The following is a 9,140-nucleotide window of genomic DNA, read 5'->3' as shown; positions in this document are numbered from 1 at the left end:
TTTTTCCACCTTCTTGTGCTATATATATTCCTGTGTCCTGAGCAGCAATATGTTTCTGTGTTTTGAGTACAGACTGCTGTTATTTTAGATATCGGCCTCCATAAAGGAGCATCAGTGTTTCTTACATGTATTCATAATGACAATTTATTTACTATTTTCACAGAGGTTTAACCTCATTTCCAAAATTAGATTGTTCTTGTTCTCCAAGTTGAACAACTAAATATATATATTTTTTTTTTTTTTTTAATTTGTGACTCTGCCCACCAAAGCCCATATGTATTTATATGTATAGAGCAGTTGAAGTAAAGAGCCTTATTCGGGAGAGGCTCTTAAATGTGTGCTTTCTTTTTAAGCACCTACTGAAGGTAAGTTTGGTGTGCGTTTGCACACTTTTCTGAATGGGGGTGCATTGAAGAACAGGCTTGTTTTCTGGAATCAAGACCTTGACCGAAATGTCACTGCCAGGGTCACTTGCTGCTTGCAAGGCTCACAGCAGCGAGGGGATATAAACCGTAGCTCGCACTTGTGATATAAGCGCGCATTGCACACATTGTGTGTAATCATTCCACAGTTCCTTGGGTGAGATCATGCTGTAAAGTATCCTGCCTTTTTGCAGTGGAAGCATCAAGGTGAAGGCCATGGCTTCCAGAACATGGCCGTGACGAAGCAACGTCGACGTTGTGACATTCAATTTTGTTATATAATTAAGAGCATTCAATTATAGACTGGAAGACATACTTACACCGCATTAGAATATTCTCTGCTGTAAATGAGGTTGGGTTAATTCCCTAACAGGCCGGGCAGTGATAAGAGGTGGAGATAAGCTCCCAGCATTGACTGGGGACAAAATTAAACAAGTGGCATGCTTGCCTGCCCAGCCCAGCGCCGTCCTGCCGTACCAGCTCCTGTATCCTGCTCCCACATCCGCGACAGCTGGATCCTCACCGAGAGCCCCCCCAGCAGAGAACAATGGAGCAACATACGCTTTTTGTTATTATCTACTAATAAATGATTTCTTCCTTTGGATTCTCACTGCAGCTCTGCTCTTGTACAGGCTATTGCTTGGGTGGAGCAGCCGCAAGCCTTAGGAACAGCTAAGACTCTTCAACAATTTCAGTCATTTTCTTGGGTTAATACTGGATTAATTTCATCTCTGTGAAAATAATGACTTCTGATACGAGACCTTGTCTCTCTAGGTGGATCTGGCAGTTTCAGCCATAGCTCACATAAGCTGGAACATTAAGGCTTGTTTCGAAGAGAGAGGGAACGTGAGCCAAGACGCAAACATGGGCCCCTATTTTCCTTCGAAAAATATGATTAGCTTTTTGTTTTCCTCTTAGGCAGCATTACGCTACTCCCCTGAGTGAGCAAAGGGTCCTTTATATTTTGTAGATATTTGGGGAAATTACCTTGGCATTGTTGTTCCATGAGTCACTTTCAAAATATTCTAGATAGATACCACACAGAGATGGACAGACAGTCTGTGACCAGGGCGGACAGCCTAGACACAACCAAGATTAAACGCGAGGGCAGCAGGCACAACGGACAAAGCAGATATATCAGGATGTCTACATAGTTGCATTCTTGTTTTTCCACTGTACTAACTCAAAGAGCACACAAAATAAGCCCGTGTAGCGAAGACATGTGAAAAAAAAAGACATACTGAAAGAAATGTTTATGTTTTATTAGCATATTCTCTGCTCTAAATGAGTTTGGGCTAATTACTTATCAGGCCACACAGGGATAGGAGGGGGAGATAAGCTCCTAATATCACATTAGGTAAAATTAATTAAACAGAATAAATATAATTTATTTGATTCTGCTATTTCCTATTTCAATTGCTTGACTTAGCAATCTCAGTAATGGTCTTTAACAAATTATTCATTTATTTTCTTACAGATAAAAAGAGAGAAAAATGAAAACAAGCTGGAAAGAGATGAATTCCTTGACGATACCTCATTTTCCTCAGCAGAATAAGAACTGCAGAATTAGCACAGCTTTCTGCTACTTGAGCTAATGAAGTGCCACTACCAGTCACGGGTTGTCATCCTCTGAGTAAAGCACTCCCAGAAGAGGATTGCTGATGGCACTGGTGAGAAACATGAACTGAGGACTTGTTTCTCGGCTGGAGTGACAAGTAATTGGGCAGACGTGTACTCCAGATGTAAGCTAACCTGCTGCGTCTCTTCCTGCCTCTCACCACCCTTGTCCTTTGCCTTCTCTGCTTCATCCCAGACCCGCTCTTCTCCTACAGCAAGTCACAGTGGAACCCAGCTTCCGATCTCCCAATCTGATTAGTTCTTTGCTCACTCCCAGTATGACACTCTTTGCTCCCAGTCTACTTGGCTGGACCGCCCTAACTCTCCATTCCTTTCTCCCGACCCCATTCCTCATCTAGCACAGCTCTGGGATCTGGTATATCTGCCTGAGATTTTCTCGACAGTGCATTTGAACAATTCCATCCTCTGTACTCTTGATTTAAACAACGGGGCTGCTGGAACCAGGGGAAGGACAGACTCCTGCTTTCCATTTGGGTGCCTAGACCTCTTATGGCTCACAGTAGTAGATGCCTATCCATAGCAAATGGGACCTTTGGGAAAGTTTGTTGGTAAAATCAAAGTCATCTTTATTAAACGTGCACCATGGCTTTTCATACACTTATTTCATGAGGATAAAAACAACACGTCCCTGGCACAAATGCTATCTTCTATCAGATTTTAAGTCCTTGCACCAAACTTACGAGATGTAGGCTTTGTCGCAGAAGACATCAGAATTTTTAAGCGCAGCACATTTTCCCCTACAGCCTGTCAGACACATCAGACATGTCTGAATTGTTTTACACTAGTTCCCCTTGAGAATGTGTGTCAAGTAAAAAGTCCTGAATTATACAATTTCATATTGTTTAGATAGGACAACGGGGTTGAAAGATTTAATCTCATAAAAAGCATTCTAATATCTTTAATGACCACTATACAGACTTCCATTCCTTAGAGGAGATAAGGAATGTCCTTGCAAATAAGAAAAATTAGATCCTGCTGTGCCAAGGCCTACGCTCTAAATAGTTCAAGGTGACCAGTGTACAGCTCAGCCTGTTACATAAAATAATTTGCAAAGGTCAGTAAAAATTAAAGACAAAATGACAGTTTTTTCAAGCAAAAAAGACACAGCGATAAGCCCCAAGGACTATGCTGAAATCATGTCCAGTAAAGAAGAATATGCGGGACTAGAATTAGTGGGACAAAATTGATATACGGGAGAGTAAGACTTGCTGATGAGCAAAATCATGAGAGGATGGGCTATTCCGCCTCTCTGGTGCTCCGAACCTGCTGAGTCAGCTGCAAGGAAGTAAAATTTGACCCAAACCGCAGGAAGACAGGTAGACAACGGGAGCATAGCCCAGCATCGCACCAGACATTTGCCCCATCCCCTGTAGACAGTCCCCTGTGGCTCCTTTGCCCTGGGCATTTATTATCAACATGAAAGGTGTACAGACAGGGTTGGACCAATAGGAGGAATCCAGGTGGCCTCACACCTCCACTTGCATTGGCTAAATCCTGAACAACATCTGGAATGAGACCACCACAGTCCCCTGGTTTGTGCTTTTCCTTCCCTCCCTTGTTCCTTCCTTTTTCATATGTGTATCCCTTTGTTTTCTGCTTAAGTAGAGTCTGCTTGAGATGTTAACGCTAAGTCCTTTGGGCAGCTGCCGCCATGCTGTTAATTGACAGCTTCCAAAAAGCTGTGCTGGAGACAGGAGGGCACTGCTGCAGTTTCCATGTTTCCCTGGGACCAGCAGACAATATGTTTTTCTAGCAATGAACTTGCTGTTCAGAGCCAACGCCAGAGTGAGAGGCCGAGTTCCCTTCCCCTGCAGCTCTTGTGCCTTCTTTGTCCCTTATTCGTCTTGCCTGCCTCTCCAGGGAAGGACTGGGCTCTGACAATAGCTCCCCTAGCAGCTCCAGCCCGTCTCAGTGAACTGAATAACTCTCTTTTCTAAAATAAAAACAGCAATAAATTGTCTTTCTGACTATCTCTTTAAGCCTGTTACGCAATGGTGTTTTCCTCAGACAGATTCTTAATAGTGAATGGAAATTGGAGATTTTTCTGCATTCCAAATATTTTATCCCCCCTCCCCCTTTTTTTCTATCTTTAATAAAGGGTTTAAAAGATTTGGTGTGGCTCATATTGCCACACGAATAAACAAGCTAAGATTTATGCATTTGAAACCTCAAACCCTATCCCAAAACATGTTTAGCAATGTAGTTTTGTTACAGTGACACAGTACCTTTAATACATTTGACCCTCTGGGTCTATTTATTTTACTGAAATTTGACTGAGCAAAGTTAAATCCCCTTATATCATTCTGGAAGACAACTCATTTTATGTCTGGATACAAACCAATTCACCTCCTAAGCCGCATAATCAACTCCCGCCCTAACACGCCAGTTAGCACTAGCGCAGCTGAATGGAAAAAGAAATTCTGATGGTTTTATAGAAATGCACTTAATTTCTATGGGATGCTCAGTGAGTATCAGAACAATAGACAGTGTATTAACTACTATGTCTACTGACATTCTTTTTCCTTGGCCTAGGTAATATTTTTATGTAAGGGGATGTCAGCACATACATTTTGTATAATGCAAAATTCTTGAATGGATACCATGAAGCAACCTTTTTTTTGTTGTTATTTTTACTTGGCATTTGAGAAACTGTCCTGTAATGACAAGGTCTGGAACAAAATCTAAAAGACAGGGTATTTTCCATGTTTAAAAGGTTTCTCTATATGATTGCAAATAAGGAAAATTATGGAAGCATCTTACTCTCTAATCAATCCATATTCTACAGTCAACACGGTTTACTCTTCCCTCTTGCTGTATACCCTTGTGTGCAGATTTTGGTGTGTCTTTGTTTTATTTTTTATATTTATGTATATTTATTAACAAGCAAAACAGAGAAATCAGCTGTTTAAGGACGTGCTGGAATGAACCGCTATAGGAAAATGAATTTTTTTACATGTTCAGGCTATGGAAGGCTAGCGGGGGGATACCTCTATTCACCCAAACATTGTAAGTCCACTGGAAAAGAATTAAAGGTTGGTCAAATAAGGCTTTTCGTTTGTTTTTCCTTCTTCCTCATTTTGTGTTAAACATTAGAATCTGGGCAAGACAGCCCATTATGTTAAGCCATAAACCAGTTCTTTCCCTGTTTCAGCACAATCTGCTTGACATGTGTCCAGCCCTTTTGATCTCCATGATCCTGGTCCAGCCAGCCAGCCAGAGATGTTTCTACCTGGGCTGTTTTCTTCTCCTCTTCTCCCCATTGATCTAAACCATGTTCCCCATGCAACCTGAGAGGAAGGGGCTTGTAACCCAACATACAATGTCCTTGGGTAAGTAGGTTACAGAGAGAGTCCAAAAGCTCTCAGTATTCTTCGGTTCCACCACACCAGCTCTTACGGTACCCAAAGCATGGTTGCACAACTGCCTCGTTTCCCTCACACCGCCTCATGACAGCATTTCCAGGCTCTGACAATGTGCTGATGGCCACAAGAGTACAGCCTGAAGAGGGAAAGACTGAAATACTGCTTTCATCAAGACTGACATACGAGAGGTAATCTGTTGGCTGCTTGTAAATCTGAACCACTCAATTTTTAGTGCCTTGCAATATCACTAACAGAGTTTCTTTTTTCCTCTACCTTGTTGAAGTGGAAGAGGCCCTTCCCTTTTATTTGAAACATTGGTTTTCTTCAGCTCCCTATATTTGCTCTAAAAGTCCTTAGGCGTTTTTCTTAATATAACCCCGAGCCTTGACTACAGCCCATCATAGGTAATCATATAAGAAGAGTGTGGTATATCTGATATGACTATTGCACAACTCTGATCTGACACGATCTTGTTGTAACTCTGGTGGGACGTGATTGCTATATTGCAGTCAGCACAGAGCTGGCACAGCGCTGCTTGGAAAGCGTAAAGGCTGCAACATAAATGCCGCAAAATTGGGAAGAAGGCAGTCAGGTGTGTGGCAAAATGCGAGCAAAGGAATGGAAAGACTGAAATGGAATATTAACAGTAAATACATTCAGGAAAAAATATTGGAAGGTGAAGACTTCTTCTGTTTGCAGGATACAGGAAATGCAGATACTGGCAATGAGAAGAGATGATTTTTTTTTTCTTTTTCAATAGAGAAGAATGTATGTAGGAAAAATGAGGTAGGAAAATGAAAGTAAAACATTAACAAATGCACCCAAAACTGTGAAAGGTGTTGGACTGTGGCATCATATTCCAGTGGCAAGATTGGGAATCGTTAGCTTGAGCTATTTAGCATTCATATCTGGACAAATCTGTAGGAAATTACTGCACAGAAAAATTCTGCACTAGCCTATTGGATAACCATAAATAATTTAAAGCAACTTCTATCTTGTCTTCTACAATTCAGTGGACAACTGACTGGGCTGTTATCTAGTTTTATCATGGCTATGTCCTTTTACCAGAAAGTGGTTGCTTTTTTTAAGCTAATGTACATTTCAAACCCCTCTTATTTTGGTTAATTTTCTCAAAGGAAAAAGAGTTGTCATGTTCATCGCTTGATACTGATACTGTCCAGGTCTGGTTTCACATTAATCCTCCTCAGTTTGTCACTCACCTGTGATTAAGCAAGCAGAAGCTAAGAAATAAAAGAATGTATTTTGTAAAGGTGAACTAAAATTTCAGTCACTGTGAAACTCTGAGTAGGGATACTAGGACAGACTGTCAGAAAGTCCAACTTGGTCTAGTTCTAGCTACTTCAGTGGAGTTATGCTGAGCCATATTTGCTGACAATCTGAATTTTGCATATGCTTGTTATGTTCTTTTTAATACAGTACAATCTCTGTAAGAGTAACAACTTGGAATAACTTTGTTTTGGTTGATATCTGAAATGAAAATTACGTCATTAGCTGTGAGTTGTCTCCCAAGACAAAAATGCACAGTTATTACTTGAGACCAAGAAAAAATTTGCAATATTCTCCTTATTTCAATCTTTTACTGGATGACATAATGACAAATTAGAAATTACTTCTGAGTTGTAACTTCATTTTAACATTTAAGATATCTGCCTGCTGCACATTTTATATGACTTCCAATTACAACAATATGTGAGACATCTCAGTCTTTGAGGTCCCTCACAACATGCCCGTGGGACTGAAAAATGCTATTTTTGTGCAAATGCAAACAGAGCTATAGACTCACTAATTTGCCCAGGGAAGTATGTGATATTACAAAAAAAGTCAACCCAGTTGTCTTTAATCCAAGAGTACGTCTCTAATGGATGAACCATCACCCTTGATCCTAGCTGGAAAGTCAAACGATACCATCAAAAAATACATTAAAATTCACAATACTGTAGATCACTAAGATATTCCCTTAGGGTATGGGTTGTTTGAAAATAAGTAAAAGAAATAAATAAGGCACTTAGTTACTTATATATTGCCCACAGTTCTAGAGAGTTGTGAAGAAAACAAATCTGGAGTGCTGCATTGCACAACTTCACAATGCTGCAGTTAGATTTTCCCTTGTATTTACAGACTGGTTTATTTTAAAATCTAGTCAAGCATTGGAAAATCATAAATATGCAGCTCCACAGATCTGGAGGTCAGATTTCTGTGACTGTAATACATAGCTTCTGTTTACAAAGCTCTCCAATTTAGGGTCAAACTCTGCTTGCTTTACTCATGTGAGTGAAGGAGCAGGTTTTGTCACAGTATTACATGGCTACATGGTGCTGACACTGCTCCAAAGATAACAAAAATATGTACTGAGGTACTAATCTAAGAGGGGCAGAATATGACAGCGTTTGGCAGGAACATTTCTAAGAGGTGCAACAGCGCTTGCATGGTTTCATAGGAAATATAACCGAATCCTGATATACAGCTGTTTTTCTCTCCTTACCAGTACTGAAGGTTCATACCAATGCAGTTGAAACCTCATTTTGACTCCTCTATTAATATTACAAATTTTAAATAAAGTAAATCAACAGATACAAAAGCTGGTATCAGTCTTAACTTCTTCAATTTTGCCTGTATGCCAGCATGTAGTATTTTGGATTATGCAAACCTCAAGTCCTGCTGTTTGCTACACCCGTGTAAAGGAGCAGAAAGTAAAAATTTTAGCATGTAAACTTCCATCTCAAATCTGCCAGAGGGACATAGAGAATGGCCTGGCCCAAAGTCATGTAACACCTTAAATCAATAGTCATCCATTGACCCATGCGAACCACAGGCCTCTGATCTTACGGCTAATCCTTCTTTAGCCTGTTGGTACTGGTTGGTTTGGAGTTGGTTAGGATACTGCAGGGTCCCTCCAGCAATAGCCACCCTGTTGGGGTATTTAATGAGAGACTGGATGGAACCAACAACCACAGGTGGGCATCTCAGCTCGTAATAATTAGAGGAATATTTCTGTCACCTCCTGTATTCTTTTTTAGTTTGTAAAATATCGTTTCTGATCATAAATGCTGGTCTTCGTTGGAGCACCTCTCCTGTGAAGACAGGCTGAGAGAGTTGGGGTTGTTCAGCCTGGAGAAGAGAAGGCTCTGGGGAGACCTTATAGCGGCCTTCCAGTACCTGAAGGGGACCTACAGGAAAGATGGGGAGGGACTCTTTATCAGGGAGTGAGTGTTGTGATAGGACAAGGGGTAACGGTTTTAAACTGAAAGAGGGGAGATTTAGATTAGATATCAGGAAGAAATTCTTAACTGTGAGGGTGGTGAGACACTGGAACAGGCTGCCCAGAGAAGTTCTGGATACCCTGGAGGTGTACAAGGCCAGGCTGAATGGGACTTTGAGCAACCTGGTCTAGGGGAAGGTGTCCCTGCCCATGGCAAGGGGGTTGAACTAGATGATCTTTAAGATTCCTTCCAACTCTAAACATTCTATGATTCTATAATAAATGTAATTAAGAATCACACCTTTATTTTAAAGTAAGATGAAAGAAGAGTCAGAAGTGCTCTGTCTTCCACTGCAAAGAAGGCGTTCAGAGATGAGAGACCAGGTGAGAGCCTTGAACTTTGTGTGCAACAGTTTAGACGTTTGTTCAGACACAGATGGCCGGAGGGTTCTGAAGGTGTTATTCCAGGTAACGCAGTCCTGTGTCCACTGTGGCTTT

This window comes from Larus michahellis, chromosome 1, assembly GCF_964199755.1.
Source record: "Larus michahellis chromosome 1, bLarMic1.1, whole genome shotgun sequence".
NCBI classification, from domain to species: domain Eukaryota; kingdom Metazoa; phylum Chordata; class Aves; order Charadriiformes; family Laridae; genus Larus; species Larus michahellis.
Note: the sequence above shows the minus strand (reverse complement) of the source record.